We start from the raw sequence: 18648 nt of genomic DNA on the forward strand, positions 1-18648 counted from the left end.
AAGACAGGTACATCTCTGTGAGTTTAAGGCCAGCCCGTTCTATGTAGAGTTTGGGGATGCCAGGATTGTAGAATGAAACCTGTTTTAAAGTTAAGAAAGAAAGGGAGAGAAAGGGAGGAGGGGAGAGAGAGGAGTGAATTAAGAGACAGTCTCTATGAATTTTTTTTTTGAGATAGGGTCTTTCTATATAGTCCTAATGGTACTGGAGCTTGGTATGTAAACCAGGCTGGGTCTCAAACATCCAGAGGTCCTCCTGTCTCTGCCTTGCAAGTACTGGGATTAAAGGCATGTGCCACCATGCCTGGACCTTTAGGGGCTTTAGCCACTGTGAGTTTATAATAAATTAGGTACAGGAGGGAAGAGAAAACCACTTGCACTGTGTATGCCCGCGTGAAAAAGAGTCCACAGGCTTTTGTCTGTCTTGCTACCAAAAAGGACAAAGCTACAATCACCTCTCTCACCGGGACCTCTCACCCACCCCTGCTCTAACACCCTCCTCTCTATGAATACCAACTCTAAGAATGCCAACAGCATCCTCCTCTCTATGCTCCTCTGTCACTGTGTAATAAAAACCCAACTTCCACTTCCTTGAAAGGCTTATACAGGATGTGATCCTAGCTTACGTGCCATCTCCCGTCTTCCCATTCCTCACTCTGTCCGAGTCCACTGTTTCTCTGTTCCTTAAGCAGGTCAACCATTCAAGTCTCAGGGCCTTCGCAATAGCTGTCCCCTCAGCCTGGAGTCCTCCAAGTGGCTACTATCTTTTGAATACTGTAGCCTCGGCTCACCAATGGGGGATAGGTTGCAAGACCCGCAGAGGGAGTCTAAAGCATCAGACAGCACCAAATCCTATGTGTGTTTTTCCTATCTCTCCATAAGGAATAATTTACAAAGAGACTGATAATAACCATTAATAAGATTGAACAAATGTCACAATATACTGTGATCAAAGCTGCAGAACGGTGGGCTCCCTCAGAACGGCTGCCAAGGGATCAGCAGGTAGGTGGCACAGCCACACAGCATGGGCACACTGTGCAGGAGCGTGGGCCGTGAGCTGGGTGGACAGAGTGGCATTGCATGACATTTTATCGTGTTCCTCAGAATAATACCCAATGCAAACATTGTAAGTCGTCTATTTCTAGAATGTTATGTTGCATTTCTTTCACGGCTGACCTTTAACTGGCTACAGAAAGTGAGGTGGAGAGCAGGCAGGTAAGTGAGCTGGAAAGCAGGTCTCTGCCCCAGTTGTGAATTCTCAGAGACCTTTCTCATCACATCCCTACCGTGGCAACCCTGGTCACTCCACACTACATTACTTTCATCTTTGTATTTTCTACTTCCTACAATTACCAGTGCTTGCGTGTCTGTCTCATCACCACATGCCTCCAGGTGCCAAGCACACAACCTGGTGCACAGCAGGTACACAGCCCTGTCTGTTAATTGACCTAGCCCTTCATCTTGCCATGGAAGCAAAACCTGATGACGTCAAGGTCAAAGTCTCTGTTCATATTAGAGTGTCTAATATGTGAGTGTCTAGACAGTCATTTTTATTTTTGGCATTTTTGGCAAAGTGACTTTCTGCTGGAATTTAACAAAACCAGACAACGCCTGTCTCCCTAGAACCTGCTCCTTGGAAATAGGGCCACCTCTCCTTGAAGCTACAGAGACTCCGGTTGCCCCGCTTCTGTGTAATAGAGAGACAGAGATAAGACAAAAGGCTTACAAATCCCTCTGGAATAGCCTGATGCCTTAAAGAGAGGTGTAGTGCGGGCCTGGAGCCTTCACCCAGAGGCAGCCTTAGCTAGAAACGTGCCTAGACACATGGACTGATTCAGACAGGAGCCAAGCAGGGCACACTGACCCAACCAGTGCTAGGAATCTTAAAAACCAGACTGAAGGAAATCTAGGGTAGAATATAGGGGGACAGGAAGGGCCTTTCCTTATTTTCCTTAACCCAACAGTTTCTCATTTTTTGTCCCCAAACTGGGACAGAATTCAGGGCCTTGAACCTGTTGAGCTACGCACTCCTGGCCTCCACAAAGAGTTCTAACTCACTAGGAGTTAAATGCTCCGATTGAGAAGCAGAGGGGAGAGAGAAGAGGTGACCCCTCTTCTCAATCAAGGTTGTAATAACATCTGTGCCCCAAAAGGTTAAGAACGTGGTTGTGAAAGGCACATAATTAGGCTAACCAGTTACCATCCTAAACATGACCCAAAACTGCCACAGTCACGAGAAAGGAAAAGTGTTCCACCATCCAAAGAAAACAAAGCCACTTCCAACAGGAATTGGCTGTCATAGTCTCTGCACTTCGGAAAAAAAAAAAAAAGATCAACAGAGCATCCGCCCAGCCTGCCCAAGGCCCATCCCTTCCATCCCTTAAGCACAAATCTCCAGGGAAGGCAGTGTTCCTTTGTTTTCCAGTCTGTGGGCAACTGGCTGGGCGTGGAGCCAGAGGTGAGGGACCTGTGTGGAAGAGAATCCTGCAGGGTGCTGAGCCTTGCAGGCTAGAAGCTGCTCACGGGTGGGCTCGGGCTTTGCCTGGACAGAGATACCCAAGAGCCCACAGAACAGGGGGGACAATGCGCCTGCTGCAGAGGCAGCGCCCTGGCCTGCTTTCTTCCAGCAGCTCCTGCCAGGGATCTGGGCAGCGTTCCTGCCCCCGCGTTCCATCCAGCACCGCAGTCTTACTCATGGGCCTTGGTGCTTTTAGAAGTCGTTTGGGGACCTTTCAAAATTGGCACGGCCATGTTTTCTCCCTGGGGGCCCCCCTCAGCTTTCAGAAGCTGCTCTGCTACGTTGGTATACAGGGACACTCCCTTCCTCTGACCCTTCTTGGCTTTGGAAGAGGAGGACCTGGGAGGTGGCAGATGTCCCAGTAAAGGCTGGAAGGAGACCCGTGAGTGCTCGGGCGGCAGAGCCAGAGAACTGCGCCAGCACTCGGGGTAACCTCCGGGGAGGGCGCAGTCCACACACATCCTGGCTTCCAAGAGCAGACCTTGGGTGTCTGCCCATTATCAGACTCTCCGGCTCAACCCTAGGCCTTGAGCCCCAGAGGGGTGTCCCTCAGCGTGGAGTTGTCCTTCTGGGCTTGCATTAATACACCCCCAGGGGTGCTTAGTATCCAACTCCAAGCTTCCCCATGGTCATGAAGGGCACCTTCATCACCAGGACTCACCCTCGGAGCCCCAACTTACTGTGCACCTCTTAATTGGAAGGACATTCTAGACGCCATGTCTAAAAGTGCTCACACTCATTCCTTTCGTTAAAGTCAGCCTCTTTCAGGATCCTATTCTGTCTTCACACCCAGTGTGAAGTCACGAGGGGCTGGGACGCTACACGGTCTCTTTCTTCTTCACAGGGGCTTGGCAGCCTTCTCTTCTCCACTGTAGGCCTTGGAGAGTGCTTGAATGGGGGCAATGCCAACTGCCTCTGCAGATGCCAGACTCACGCATGCGCAGTGTGCACTGAAGGCCCCCATTGCCCAAGCCCCTGTCCCACTGGCTGACAGGTGGGTTCCCTGATGGGTGTCCACACAGAGAGAGGCTGTACGGAGGACAGGATGCAGTAGGGAGCTTGCTCAATGTGGAAGCCCCCTTTGGAAGCTCTCCCCCACAGTTCTTCCTGGAGATCGCTCACACCTTGCCCCTACACCCCTTTTCAGATCAGTATAGTACTGACTGCCCCTCCACCGACCCTGAACTGCTTCCTTATGGCTTGAGACAAATTTTCCCTAGACCCTTCCTACACTCTGCACTTGGTACCTTCATTAAACTGCCCTTGGGGGGATCCAGTTGTTGCTTTCCAGGACCAGTTCCGGGCTGGCCTGTCTTAGGTACTCCATACCCTGCTTTGAATAGGTGACTATTTTTACTTTTAGTGCAGTCCTGGCAGGGGAGTTGAATCCAGGGTCCTGAGCATCCCAGGTAAGCTCCTGTTGTCACTGAGCTGTATCCCAGTCTCGAAGCATGAAGGACAGAGAAGGATGGTTGAGCCTGGAGAGATGTGATGGCTTACCAGTTGAGACAGCTTTTTGTAACTCCAGCACTAGGAGACCCAACACTCTCTTCTAGCCTCCTCAGGCACCCACACATGTGGGCATACCAGCACACAGACAACATACACAAGATTAAAATAGCTTTGAAAAGGAGAATGCTATCCTGGCGTGGTGGTAGACAACTTTAACCCCAGCACTCAGGAGGCAGAGGCAAGCAGTTCTCTGTGAGTTCAAGGCCAGCCTGGTCTAGAGAACGAGTTCTAGGACAGGCAGGGCCACATAGACACTGTCTAAAAATAAAGTGTTGTGCTTCTATTTATATACCATAAAATTCACCCTTTTAAGAATACAGTGTAGGAGCCGGGCATGGTGGGGTGGCACATGCCTTTAATCTCAGCACTTGGGAGGCAGAGGCAGGTGGATTTCTGTGTTGGAGGCCAGCCTGGTCTACAGAGTAAGTTCCAGGACAGCCAGGACTACACAGAGACACCCTGTCTCGAAAAACAAAAAAAAAAAAAAAAAAAATACAGTGTAGGGCCTTTGCTATACTTACAAACAGTCATGACCACTAACTGAAGCCTTCATCCCCTATACTCACAAGCAGTCCCTAGCAACGTGACCCTTCCATCCCTGTCAATTTGTCCCAATCTGTGTCTGAACGTGACTATTCTGGACATGTCACATAAGTCGGATCATATTGTATGTGATTTTTTTTTTTTTGGTGTCTGTTTTTTCTTTCATTTAATGTCATGCTTTCAAAACTCATCCATGTATCAGTAACTCCTTAATTCTTATTGCTGAATAGTTTTCCCATCATGCACATGCCCATGTGTGCACAACATGCACACGTGTACACACACTGCATTTCATCTCTGGATATTTGAAAAGGCTACAGTGGGTATGTATATACTTTATATGAACATATATTTTCTTCTTTATATTTTTTTATTCTATGTGTATGAGGTTTTTGCCTGTGTGTGTGTATGTGCACCACGATCATGCTTGAGCTCCATATAGTTGTAAGCCCGCATGTAGACGCTGGAAATTGAACCTGAGTTCTCTATAAGAGCAACAAGTGCTTTAAAGTGTTGAACCATCTCATCTCTCCAGCCTCCTCCCACCCACCCCACGCTGTTATTTTGAGACAGAATCTTGCTATATAGTCTAGGCTAGCCTCTAATTCATGGTCCTCCTGCCTCAACCTCCTGAGCAGTGAAGTTACAAATATATGCCACTAGGCCTTGCTGAGCACGTTCTCAGTACTCACGGCACATATGGAGGAGGGAAAATTGCTGGGTCACATGATCTCTCTTCGGTCATTGTTTTCAGGAAGAACCCTGTATTAGGTTTCTGTGTTTCCCACATCATGCATAGTGTGTTCTTTCCCATGTGGCCACAGGTATTGACATCTGCATGGTGCAGTACCCATACAGACCAGGGCACGGAACAAAGGACATCTTGACAATTAGATACACATCAGCTGATCAGACTACACAAACGAAAGTGCTCACAGTAGGGCTGGAGAGATGGCTCAGTGGTTAAGAGCACTGACTGCTCTTCCAGAGGTCCTGAGTTCAATTCCCACCAACCACATGGTGGCTCACAACCATCTGTAATGGGATCTGATGCCCTTTTCTGGTGTGTCTGAAGACAGCTATAGTGTACTCATATACTTAAAATAAATAAGCCTTTAAAAACGAAAGAAAAGAAAAAAAGAAAATGTTCACAGCATTGCTGGTTTAAAAAAATGGAAACAATCCATTGAACATAGATTGCATAAATACCTTGTGGACTGTCCAGCAAAGAAAACTAAATGAACTGTCGCTATTCGGAAGAGCCCAGGGGGACCTCACGTAGTGTTGAAAGGACCAAATACCAAAAGAATACGTAAGGGGTGATTTCATTCACGTGAACTTCCAAAACAAAGGAAACAGAATCATGTGGCTTAAGGTTATATGTGTAGGTGGAAAAACTATTAAAATGATTTTAAGGAAAAAAAAAACAGGATATTGGTTGTCCCTGGCAGCAAGAGGGAAACTCGTGTCAGGGAAGGGCACAGGAAACTTCCGTAGCTCACAGCCAGTGCTCTTTGAATAATCACAGCTGGATAACACTTGCCTATTTCTTTTCTGTTCGGAAGTTTGATTTGATACTTCAAAGACTAGGCAGAACAGAGCCTAGGTCCAGGAGTCAGAGGCCTGGATTCGCCATCTAGCTGTGTGATACAAGTCAAATGACTTAATCTCTGTCTCAGATTCCATATCTCTAAAACAAGGACGATCATGACATTAGCCACTTACCCTTCCTCTCTCTTACGCTTCCTATCTCTAGCTGCTATGCTAAGGGAGTCTACTTGTGTTATCAGTAGCCGTTCTGCAACTCCAAGGCTGATTGAAGCCACCTTCAGGGTTAAAAAAACTGTTAGAAGCTAGAGCCTGCCTAAGGATATATACATACAACTAGGAATGGAGCCTGGGGTCTCCATCTCTCAATGGGATGTTGCCAGTTCCAAAGGCAGCCTCCCCCTCCCAGCCCCCGCTGGGAATGGCTGTCTCCACATCCCAGTCGAGGTGAGAAATCTAACCACAACTCTCAGATTTGTATCTTCTCCACTTAAGACACCAGAAAACAGAACCTAGCATGCCTCAGTACAGACTACAAGAGTCACAGGGATAGGGATGGTGCTGATCTAATGGGGATCAAGTGTCCACCCCTGAGCCACTCAGCTGTGGTGAAGGAGCAGAAAATGGGGCACGGACTGTGAAACTGAGTGGGAGCACAGTTGCTGACTCTGAGCACACAGAAATCTAATTTTGTAGAGGAACACGCATGGCCCTAGAACGAGTAGGAAAGGGAGCACAGAACAGACCAATGGGCATCAACTCCTCCTTAACCAAACCTCTGTAATACCCACTGAGGCAATGTGAATCTACCCATTTTACAGACAGACAGACTGAAAACCCAGGGTTCTTTTGATAGTTGCTGGGGTTTGTTTTGTTTGTTTATTTGTTTGATTGATTGTTTGTTTTTTGAGGCAGAGTTTCTTTGTATAGTCCTGGCTATCCTGGAACTCACTCTATAGACCAGGCTGGCCTCAAACTCAGAGTTCTGTCTGCCTCTGCCTCCTACGTGCTGGGATTAAAGGCATGCACCACCACCACTTGGCTGCCCATGGTTCTTTAAGAGCAGCACTGTGAATGTTTTGGGATCAGCAGTTAGATAACTGCTGATCTGTAAGGCTCTCATTTGCACCATGACATGGTTGGTTAGCAAGCAGCCCTGGCCTCTCTTAGCTAGATGCCATTGGCACTCTTACAGATGTGACAGGAAAAATGTCTCTAGTGAGGGCTGTAGAGATGCATCAGCAGTGAAGAGCATTTTTGCTCTTGCAGAAGACCAGGATTCAGTTCCTAGCACCCACATCAGACAGCCCATAGCAACCTTTAACTCCAGTTCCAGGGACTCTGACGCCCTCTTCTGATCTTTTAAGGCACCTGCACATATGGTGCGCATACAGAGAAGCAGACACACACACACATAAAGTCAAAATACATAAAATCTTTTAAAGAAATAGGGGCTGGATGTGCTTTGTCCTTATTGTGTGTAAAACCCTGTGTTCAATCCACTCTAGGTTATGTCAAATGTGCTGGGAACCATTGAAACAGGCCCTTGAATTGTACAGTCCTTCCACTCCTAACACAGAACCAGGATCCACATCCAGGCTGGTCTGACCCTAAAGCCTATTCTTAGTCATGGTCTCCATGGCAATGTCTAACTTGCCTCATAGAGTTGAGATGCTATCAGTGCGAACACACCTTGAAGAGCTAGGTGAGACACAGATTACCAAGTCTGCAAATTCTTCTTGTGTGTCTCACGTAGAGCTGCTCAACAGGACAGGACTCTCCATCGCCGAACAACCACATTCCACGTTTGGCGGCTTCCCGATGTGGCTGCTTCCTAGGGGATTGAGACTTTTTTTTTTTAATTACAATTTATTAACTTATCTGTGTATGTCTGTGTGTATGGGTGTTCATGTATGTGGATGTATGTGTACTATGTTGAGTATATACATGTATGTGGATGTATGTGTACTATGTTGAGTATATACAAAGCAAAAGGCAACCTTCGGGGGAGTCATTTCGGTCTATCAAGTAGGTCCCAGGAATTGAGCTCGGATTGTCAGTGTTGGCTGTAGGCTCCTTTGCAGTGAGCTGTCCTGCCAGCCCCGTTCATGAGGACTGCTATTTCAGGTTCTTAGCTTCCTGTATCTAATTCCAACTCTCTATGTTATGCCTTACCACAGCTGCCCTTGCTAGAACTAGCTCCAGATAACCAGGCCCTGTGTTAGTTCTTTACCATTACTGTGATGAGACATCATTACCAAGGCAAATTGTAAAAGAGAAGAACGTCACTGAACATACGGTTCTACAGAATTAGAATCCGTGATGGCAGGGCAAGGGCATGGTGACAGGTGACTGGAGCAGCCACTGAGAAGTCACATCTACAAGCTAGACACCACACAACAGGAATGTGCAAGTCTGGAAACCTCAAAACCCCACCCCCAGTGACACGCCTCCCCACGGCCAGGCCTCCTAATCCTTCCCAAATCAGTCCACTCACTGAGGAGCAGGGATTCAAATATGGTTGCTTCCGAAGTCCTTTTCTTCTATGTCCTATGGGGGCTGTTCTGATCCAAACAACAGTCCCCAAAAGCCACTGGCAAAACAAATTACACCTCTTCCTTCATGAAAAAAAAAAAAAAGGCTGCTTTCCTCTAAAGACATGTTTCCTTGGTGTGAACGAACTCGTCATAACTAAAACGCCCTCCCTGGGACACTTGCTGGGAAAAAAAAAAAAAAAAAAAACTCTCCATGAAGTCTTCATCTGTTGGGGTTTATTCAGGTTTTTTATTAGTTGTGGCTCAATTCTAGAGACCATGGAGTTCTTCCTGAGGCTTTCCGTTCCAAGCCAGACAAGGAAGCATCTTGGCTGAGAGAAGTGAGTTGGCCCTACATGACTGACAGGGAAACTGTACCAAGAGCATCTGGGAGTTTATAGAAGAAAACGTATCCTGAGCTGGCAAGATGGCTGACAGCTAAAGGTGTTTGCTGCTAAGTGTGACAACCTGAGTTCCAGCCCTGGGTCTATGATGGAAGGACAGAACCAACTCCTGAGCATTGTCCTCTGACCTCCACATGTGTGCTATCACACACACACACACTTTCCTACCCCGTATTGATAGATTAATAAAAGCAATAAAATTTGTTTTGTTTTGTTTTTCAAGACAGGGTTTCTCTGTGTAGCCCTGGCTATCCTGGAACTCACTCTGTAGACCAGGCTGGCCTCGAACTCAGAAATCTGCCTGCCTCTGCCTCCCAAGTGCTGGGATTAAAGGCATGTGCCACCACTGCCCTGCTAAAAGCAATAAAATTTTAAATTTTATTTTATTTTTAGTTGGTTTTCATCCATGTTAGTTATTTTTTAATTTTGATTATATTTAAATTTTAATTTAAAAAGTTTAGTTGTTTTTCAATTTAATTGTGTGGGTATGTGCATATGAGCATTGGTGCCCTTGGAAGCCAGAGGCACTGGACCCACCTGTAAATGTAATAAGTATTTTTTAAATTAAAAAAAAAAAAGAAAACAAAACCATATTCCTATAGGTTCATTTGGTTATCTGATAAAATGATGATGACCCACCATCCATATAGCCTTCCAGTCAGGATCTGAAAATTGAAGCAGAAAAATACACAGCCCTTGAGTGCACAGCTCATCGAATTTGCCCAAAGTAAACACCCTCATAAAACACCACCCCAGTCAAGAAATGCCTAACATTCCAGAAGCCCCTCTCAGGCCCCCTCCCAGTCACTCCCCACCCTCTCCCCAAAGGCAGCCACTATAATTTTAATCCTCTGACCTCCATATTTTTATATATCTGATGGCCCAGATAATTATCTCTAGAGGCCAGAGTTAATCAGAAGCTGGGAGCATTATTCTCCCGTGAGTCATTTCTCTTCGGCATAGTTTATCAGTGAGGATGCTTCCAGCTGTAAGCAATAGAGCCCTCAAACAAACAGCCTCAACAATAGGAAAATTTATGCCCTCTCCAGAAATGGAAGACTTGCTGTACAGCAAGCTTGGGGGTGAGTTGCATGAGCCTACTCAGCCAGGCTCAGCTCTTGTGGATTTCACAAGCTGTTCATGTTAGTTCTTTCTTGTGGCCCTCTCTTTTGGACAGGAGACAGCTCCCAGATGTCCCCTCACATCCCAAGAGAAAGAACTGGTCACATGTGCAGCCCACCAGACCAGTGGACGGACTTATTTATTCCAGCTGTCTTGGGCTTAGCACTCGATGTGGATGTTGAGATGTCTCCCCCACCGCTCTGTATGAAGAAGAACCATGTCATGAAACTAAAGACGTCTTCTTTGTATTTATCAACAGGCTTCCTATTGCTAAATGGTACCGAGGGCTATAAACAGTGGATTTGCGGCTGAACAGACTGTTGGAGATTCAAGGTTAGGGTAAGCGACTGTGAGGAAAGAACAAATTGACCATGACAAAGTAAACACAGAAGCCTTTGCCCTCTCTCTCCTCAGAATGCTAATGATCCCGCCTCTCTGAGCTGCCTGTTTGGGCACTGAGTCATGAAGATATTTTCTGAAACTTATTGGAATGGTGTCTGTTACCAGTTATGCTAAACACGGGACAGAATGTCTCGGTCTATGCTTAGGACAAATTCTACCTCTTTCAAGCCACGTGCTGACCTGCAGCACACAAGAGGTGTGCCATTTAAAATGCTACAAGGTGCTGGGCGGTGGTGGCACACGCCTTTAATCCCAGCACTTGGGAAGCAGAGGCAGGTGGATTTCTGAGTTGGAGGCCAGCCTGGTCTACAAAGTGAGTTCCAGGACAGCCAGGGCTATACAGAGAAACCCTGTCTCAAAAAAACAAAACAAAACAATGCTACAAGGTGCACCAACCACAGTCATGGGCTCCCCAAAGAGTTATAAATATGTTCTAGACTATTCTGTCATGCTTAAGAAAAAAAAAAGCCCAACATATTCCTTCAAAAAGTTATTAGTAGGAGTCATTTATATGACTGTATTTATATATTTTTTTAAAGATTTATTTATTTATGTTATGTGTATGGGTGTCTGCCTATATGTATGTATGTGTATGCAGTGCCCTCACAGGTCAGAATAGAGCATCGGATCCCTGGACACTGGAGTTACTGATGCTTGTGAGCTGCCATGTTGGTATTAGGGACTGAATTCAGGTCAGCTGCAAGAGCGACAAGTGTTCTTAAGTGCTGAGCCATCTTTCCAGCATCGCCAATACTTCTTTTACAGAGGTAACTGGGAATGTATTATGTTTTTCAATTTGGGAGTCATAATCTTATTAAAGCAATCAATGAAACCAGGTGTGGTGGTACATGCCTTTAGTCCTAGCACTCAAAGCAGAGGCAAGAGGGGTCTCTGTGAGTTCAAGGCCAGCCTGGTCTACTACAGAGTGAGTTCCAGGCTAACTAGGGCTACACAGAGAAACCCTGTCTTGAAAAGAAAAAAAATTAGAAACATACATAAATATATAAATAAAAATTTTAAAATGCTGAACAAACCTAACTGGAAGACTCTGTCACTGAAGATGTGACTGACTGACACACACTCATCGGTAACTAATAATCAAACTAATGGCAAATACAATAGAGATATGTTTGTATTAAATGGCAAAGTTTGCATATCTGTGAATGATAGTATAAACAGCACATAACTTTTAATGGTGAGGTACTGTGCTATATACATATGTAACAGTTTATACAGATGTGTGCATGTGTTAGGGTTCTCTAGAGGAGCAGAACTGACATAATGAATATATATATATATACATATATACATAAACACATATATACATCTACACACATATGCACACATATATGCATATATATACACACATACACACACATACACACGGACAGTCTGAATCCAGCAGTTGTTCAGTCCATGAGACTGGATGTCTTCTGTACATCCCAGAATCCTGAAGAAGCAGGCTCGATGCCAGAAAAGGAATGGACTTGCCCAAGAGAGTGAGGATGAACAGGCCAGGAGCAATCGCTTCCTTCTTCCCTCTCCCTTACACAGGCTGCCAGCAGACGGTGTGGCCCAGATTAAAGGTGGGTCTTCCCACTTCAAATGATTTAATACAGAAAAACTCCTCACAAATGTATCCAACTGACTGGCTTTGAGTTAACTGCACATGTAGTCAGGCTGACACCAAGAATAGCCACCACAATACATATGTACCAATAATGTTACATTTTGGTTTAAAAAGCTCTAAGGGGTTGGGAGAAGGCAAACTCTTTACAAATTGAGTCCTCTCCCCAGGCCCAGTCGCAAATGTTTTTAATATTGTTGTTTGTTTTTAATATTTTAATTATACCACCTTTATAAGGTACCATCAGCACATGTAGCCACTCTATATAATATTTATAATATTACCGTTATAAAAACAAATACATCAATAGCATGCTTTATTTAAAAGTGTCTATTGTTTCTACTAAAATAAAAAAGAAAACACTATGGATCTGGAGAGACGCCTCCATGGTTTAGAGCCTGACCTTCCAAAGTCTCAGAATCCAGTTTCCAGCACCACATAACTCCAACACCCTCTTCTGACCTCCTTGGGCACCAGGCAGGTACTATGGTGCACAGAGACACATGTAGGCAAAACATCTGCACAGAAAAATAAATAATAAATAAAGACAAAAAGTATATACATATAATGCTGTGTGGTGGCCTTCCTTGTACTGTTATGATAGCTGCCATTGGAGCCCCAGGATGTTTGAATTTGCATTCTTTTGTTTTGTTTTGATTTTTGATTTTTGTTTTTTGGTTTTTTCGAGACAGGGTTTCTCTGTGTAGCCCTGGCTGTCCTGGAACTCACTCTATAGACCAGGCTGGCCTCGAACTCAGAAATCTGCCTGCCTCTGCCTCCCCAGTGCTGGGATTAAACTGAATTTGCATTCTTGTTATGATTCCACTTTCCCCCTCAGAGTGACCCGAGTCATGTGGTCTTCAGTCTTGTGTCAGCTGGGATGTGCCTTTTATTCAGACCTCCAGTCCACCTCCACTTTGCAATCTGAGGGTAAGCGCTTATGAAGAAAGTGAACCGATTTCATATCCAGATGCCCCACCCCCTTCCAGGAGCTGGAGTGATCGTTCAGTGGTTAAGAATATTGGCGTGGTGGCACACGCCTTTAATCCCAGCACTCGGGAGGCAGAGGCAGGCGGATTTCTGAGTTCGAGGCCAGCCTGGTCTACACAGTGAGTTCCAGGACAGCCAGGGCTACACAGAGAAACCCTGTCTCGAAAAACCAAAAAAAAAAAAAAAAAAGAATATTGGCTGCTCTTGCACAAGTTCCCGCAGCCACATGGTGGCTCACATCCATCTGTCATCCAGTATTCTCTTCTGACCTCCACAGGCACGGGGCACACATGTGGTGCCCAGTGGTGCCCAGATATATGTACACACAAAAACACTTATACGTACAAAATAAAGTACCCCAGTGTAGTCAAGGTTGCTTTTTAAGGATATTTGGGGTTCTCTGTACAGTTAGGCAAAATGTCTCTGGACGCTCCATGAGGTCAGGTCAGGTTGAAGACTTTAACAGGCGTGTCCTTCCCCGCTTCGCCAGGAGAGGGTGCATCCTCTGATTCCGGTTGTTTGTTTGTTTGTTTGTTTGTTTTGCAGTAACTATCCCAAGCAAGCAACGCAACACAATTCTGTATTGCCACTAGGCCAAGCACTGGAACTCAAAAGAGGTACCCCAGCCAACGTCTGCCCTCAAGAGAAACCCCAGTGTAGACGGGGAAAACAGCACACACAGGCAAACAACGAAAAGCGCAGGGATGAAAAATGGACAATTCAGTCAACCTGGACTGGAGTCATCTGAGGTTTAACTCACTCTGTAGACCAGGCTGGCCTCGAACTCAAATCTGCCTGCCTCTGCCTCCCGAGTGCTGGGATTAAAGGTGTGCACCACCACTGCCCAGCTATCTGAGGTTTCTTGAAGATTGAGAGACTCTGAAGCCCATCTTCGTCAAACGGGAAACGGACTGCGTATCTCCCACCTCTCTCTTCCTGCCTCTGGCAGACATTGCTAGTCAAAGCCCACGTGGATCCACTGGGCCATCAGACCCAAAACAGTGCTCCACGGAACCTATCGACTGGAGCCAGAACTAGCAACAAAACCCATCAGGAGGCAGGGGGATAGAGTGTCGGTGGGTTCTCTGTGGATTGGCTTGCCAGAGAGACCTCGCAAGGAGACACACACACACACACACACACACACACACACACACACACACGAAGTAGCTGGTAAGACATGAGAGTAATTTTCCTACATTCTGCTAACAAACAGCGAGATTTACCCCTAATGACGGATAGGACGGGAAGACTGGTCTCCTGGAGCAGCCTCTTGTCCCCCGCTCAGCATCTGCACAGACAAGCAGTTGGCGTGGAGCAAAGTTACTTCCATTGCCCAGAACTCAGGTCAGACTCAAACCAGAGAACCCATTCCTGCCAGGGTTTCACGGGACAGCTTACCGAGTGGGAAAGGACCAGTCTGCCCTAGCCAGAGACTTGTAGCACCTTTTGAATTACATGCGTGTGTTGTCTGTCAAAGAAAAACCAAGGTTAAAGAGATGGTTGGGGTTTACAGCACTTGTTGCTCTTGGCAGAGGACATGGGTTCTGTTCCCAGCATCCATATTAGATCCCCTGGAAGTGGAGTCCTCTGACCTCTGTGGGCACCAGGCATGCCTGTAGTGCACCACCATAATGCCAACAAAGCACTCATACAGGAAACAAATCTTTAAAAATTAAAAAATAACATTTTAGAAAAAATTAGTTGAAATTATCATCATCATCATCATTATTGACAGGATTTCTTTCTCTTTGTAGGGTTTCTTTCCCTGGCTGTCCTGGAATTTGCTCTGTAGACCAGGCTAGCCTCAGACTCAGAGCTCAGCATGCCTCTCTGCGTCTCAGGTGCTGGGATTAAAGGGTGTGCACCCTGGCTTTAAATGATGTTTTTATAAAGGGATTGCAAAGCTTTTAGGAAGGCTCTACAGCTTTTCTGTTAACATTTTGTCTGGTGTGAAGCACGCTGGGTAAGGTCACAGAAAATGCAGATGTTGTTCACAGATAAAGAATGCACTCAATAAGCAATGCTTTTCTTGAGACTCGGCAGTTAAGACCACGGCTCACTCTTCCAGAGGACTCTTGATTCTCAGTACTCATCTTGAGTGGCTCACAATCCCCTGTGATCTCAGCTCCAGGGGATCTGATGCTGTTACAGTAAATATTAATTGGGGGTTTCTACCCCACCTTGATCATTTAATTCCTAAATATAAAATCACAAAACCTGGGCTGGAGAGATGGCTCAGGAGAGATGGCTCAGCGGTTAAGAGCATTGGTTGCTCTTCAGAAGGTCCTGAGTTCAAATCCCAGCAGCCACATGGTGGCTCACAACTATCTGTAATAGGATCTGACACCCTCTTCTGGTGTGTCTGAAGATAGCTACAGTGTACTTACATATTATAAATCTAAAAAAAAAAAAAAAAAAAAAAAAAACACAAAACCCTCTATATTTATAAATAAGCTTTAAAGCACTGGAGGTGGACAGAAGTCAGCCCTGTATGCTATTTTATCTACTTCCCTGTCAACAATCCAGAGATGTCACTTGCCAGGGTCTGCCTAGACCTCTCCTACTCAGTCAGGCAGGCCCTTGTGTCCATTCGCTTATGATCCACCGACCCTATGGGAGCTTCTTCTCCTGCTCCATCCCCTCTGGTCCCTCTGACACCAAGTCAGGGAACCGAAGCCCCGCCTACCCCTTCTGCCAAGCTACAGGCTATTGGCATTTTTATTCTACCAATCATTCTAAATTAAGGAGCAAGGTTTGCACAACGGAAGCTGGCATTCTTGAGAATCCACTCTGGCACACGCACTCACTTGCACAATTCCCCCCACACACATATACATAATTATGTGCATACATAATTAAAAACAATAAAATAAATCTTAAAGAAAATATTTTCTTGCCCAGCACGCGTATAGGGCCCTGTGCTCAATCCCTAGTATCGCCAAATAATTAATAAATACATAATAAAATTAGATAAAATAGACTGGAAGGGATATGCCTTGAAAATGCAACTATATATTTACTTTTCTTAAAGAATCACTTATTTATTTTATGTATATGAGTACACTGTAGCTGTCTTCAGACACACCAGAAGAGGGCATCGGATCCCATAACAGATGGTTGTGAGCCACCATGTGGTTGCTGGGACTTGAACTCTGGACCTTCGGAAGAGCAGTCAGTGCTCTTACCCACTGAGCCATCTCGCCAGCCCCAGGAATATTTCCTTTTTATTACAATTATATACTGTGTGTAGCAGGGGCACAGGTATGCCCCACCATGCATGTGGAGATTAGAGGACAACTTGGGGGAGTAGATTCCCTCCTTCTACCATGTGAGTTCCAGGGGTCAATCTCAGAGTAACAGGCGCCTTTTCGTACCGAGCCATTAAAAACTTTCATTAATTGCTGGGGACATAGATCGATTGGTAGACTGCTTGGCTAGCATGCATGAAGCCATGGCTTCAGTACTTAGCACCACATAAATTGAGTGTGGCGGTACACACCCGGAATCCACCCACTCAGATGGAAGAGGTGGGAGGACCTTCATTCAAGCTCTGGCTACATGGGGAGTTTGAAGCCAGCCTGGGCCATATGAAACTGTCTCCAAAAAGAAACAAGAAACAAAACATGTATGTGTGTGTGTGTTCATTTTTTTCTTTTTAGCAGGATCTCATTATGTAGCCCAAACTAGCCTTGAACTTGTAATTCCCAGTCTCCATATGACTTTTGCTACATGACACCATTCCTTCCTGGCTGCCCTAACCGGTAATCCCTAATTCTTGCAAATAAAGGATTTTTAAAGTTTTAGTTATTATATTAATCAATTAGGTTTTGAAATAGAGTCTATGACAGGCCTGAACTTGTTATACAGAAAAGAGTGCCCCTTGAGCTTGCTGTGATCTTCCTGCCTCTGCCTTCCAGTCCTGGGGCTATAGAATTGCCACTGCACCCTGCTTGCACAAAGTGTTTCCTGATAGACTGAAATGCATTTGAAAACAGTGATGCTACCAAATGCCTTTTGCACAGTGGAATCACAAACACGTGTTCTCAGTGCAGACCCTCTAAGCTCGGGCGGGGCAGCAGCGTCCGCCTCCTAAGGTCTGTTAATAATGAGACTCAGATGCATACGAGGCACTTAACGTAAATGAGACGATATCATATGTGGTGCAGGTTTCGAAGCCAGAGCAAGACAGCCTGGGTGCAGACTCTGACCCATATTCCACCTTGTAAACGTAAGTCATGTAGCCTTTTATACCTCAGTTTCTCTTTCTGTAAACAGGGGACGATAAAAGTCCTTTAGTAGGAGTGTTAAAGAGAACCAGATGAGGTAATGTGTAGGGGTGCCTCACAAGCACTGTGTAAGTGTGAACTCGGTTTTTAACAGAGAATTATCATAGCTGATTGTCAGTTCAGGCGCAGGCCTGACTCCAGTCTCCACTGTGCTGTATACTAAGACAGAAAGGTGGCACACTGAGTTTGTGTGTGTGTGTGTGTGTGTGTGTGTGTGTGTGTGTGAGAGAGAGAGAGAGAGAGAGAGAGAGAGAGAGAGAGAGAGAGAGACTCTTATCTCTGTTGACTCCAGCTTGTGTCAAACGGACATGATACTAGCCAACAAACCCAGCTTGAAACCCTTATTTTGAGCCAATGCAACACGTGTACATATTTCTAAGGGCTAAATAGTGTTGCAGTCTCCCGCTAGAGCAGACTGGCCCTTCAAGCTTTCATGTAGACAGCTATGCACGAACCTGCCATAGACCCTCTTGCAAGTAGCTAAGATTATAAGATGTGGCACAAGGCTGCTGCCTCTCCAGTTGTTTGTTTGTTTGCTTGCTTCTTTTAAAAATTTATTTTATTGCCAGGCAGTGGTGGCACATGCCTTTAATCCCAGCACTTGGGAGGCAGAGGCAGGTGGATTTCTCTAAATTAGAGGCCAGCCTGGTCATATTTATATGAGTATGGCCCTGCACAGGCATGAGGATTGGAACAAATATCCAGAGTCCCTTCTCTCTTCCCACCTTTACATGGGTTTGGGTAATTGAACACATCCTATCAGACTTGTGTAGCATGGACTTCTGCACACTAAGCCATTTTTTTAAAGTATCATTATTATATGCGTATGGGTGTTTTGCATACATGCAGGTCTGTACACCATGTGTATGCCTGGTGCCCTCAGAGGGTGTTGGAACCCTGGGACTGGAGTTACAGATTTGAGCTGCCATATGTGCTGGAAATTGAAGCTGGGTCCATTAGAACAGTCAATGAGTGTTCTCAAACACTCAGCCATCTCTCCTCTCCAGCCCTAATTTTTCCTATTTTGAAATGATGCATTTTATGGACCAGGCTGATCTCCAACTTGTTATCCTTCAGGCTCCACCTCCTAACACTGGGGGTAAAGGGTGTGCCATCACACCCACGCTACCTCAGAAGATGTGATTTTGTGTCAAGGTGACAA

The 18648-nt window shown here is 45.6% G+C and overlaps 1 long non-coding RNA gene across 1 annotated transcript in view; it reads right to left on the bottom strand.

Annotated features, from left to right (window-relative positions):
- Positions 1 to 3424, bottom strand: part of LOC110300735 (uncharacterized) — a 7868-nt gene extending 4444 nt beyond the window's left edge. Inside the window, exon 1 of the long non-coding RNA XR_002378609.3 lies at positions 3196 to 3424. This is a non-coding gene — a long non-coding RNA (uncharacterized LOC110300735). The remainder of the gene's footprint in view (positions 1 to 3195) is intronic.
- Positions 3425 to 18648: the final 15224 nt, after the last annotated feature.

The sequence above is a fragment of the Mus caroli genome, unplaced genomic scaffold, assembly GCF_978045245.1.
Source record: "Mus caroli unplaced genomic scaffold, Mus_caroli_1 scaffold_10, whole genome shotgun sequence".
In the NCBI taxonomy this organism is placed as follows: domain Eukaryota; kingdom Metazoa; phylum Chordata; class Mammalia; order Rodentia; family Muridae; genus Mus; species Mus caroli.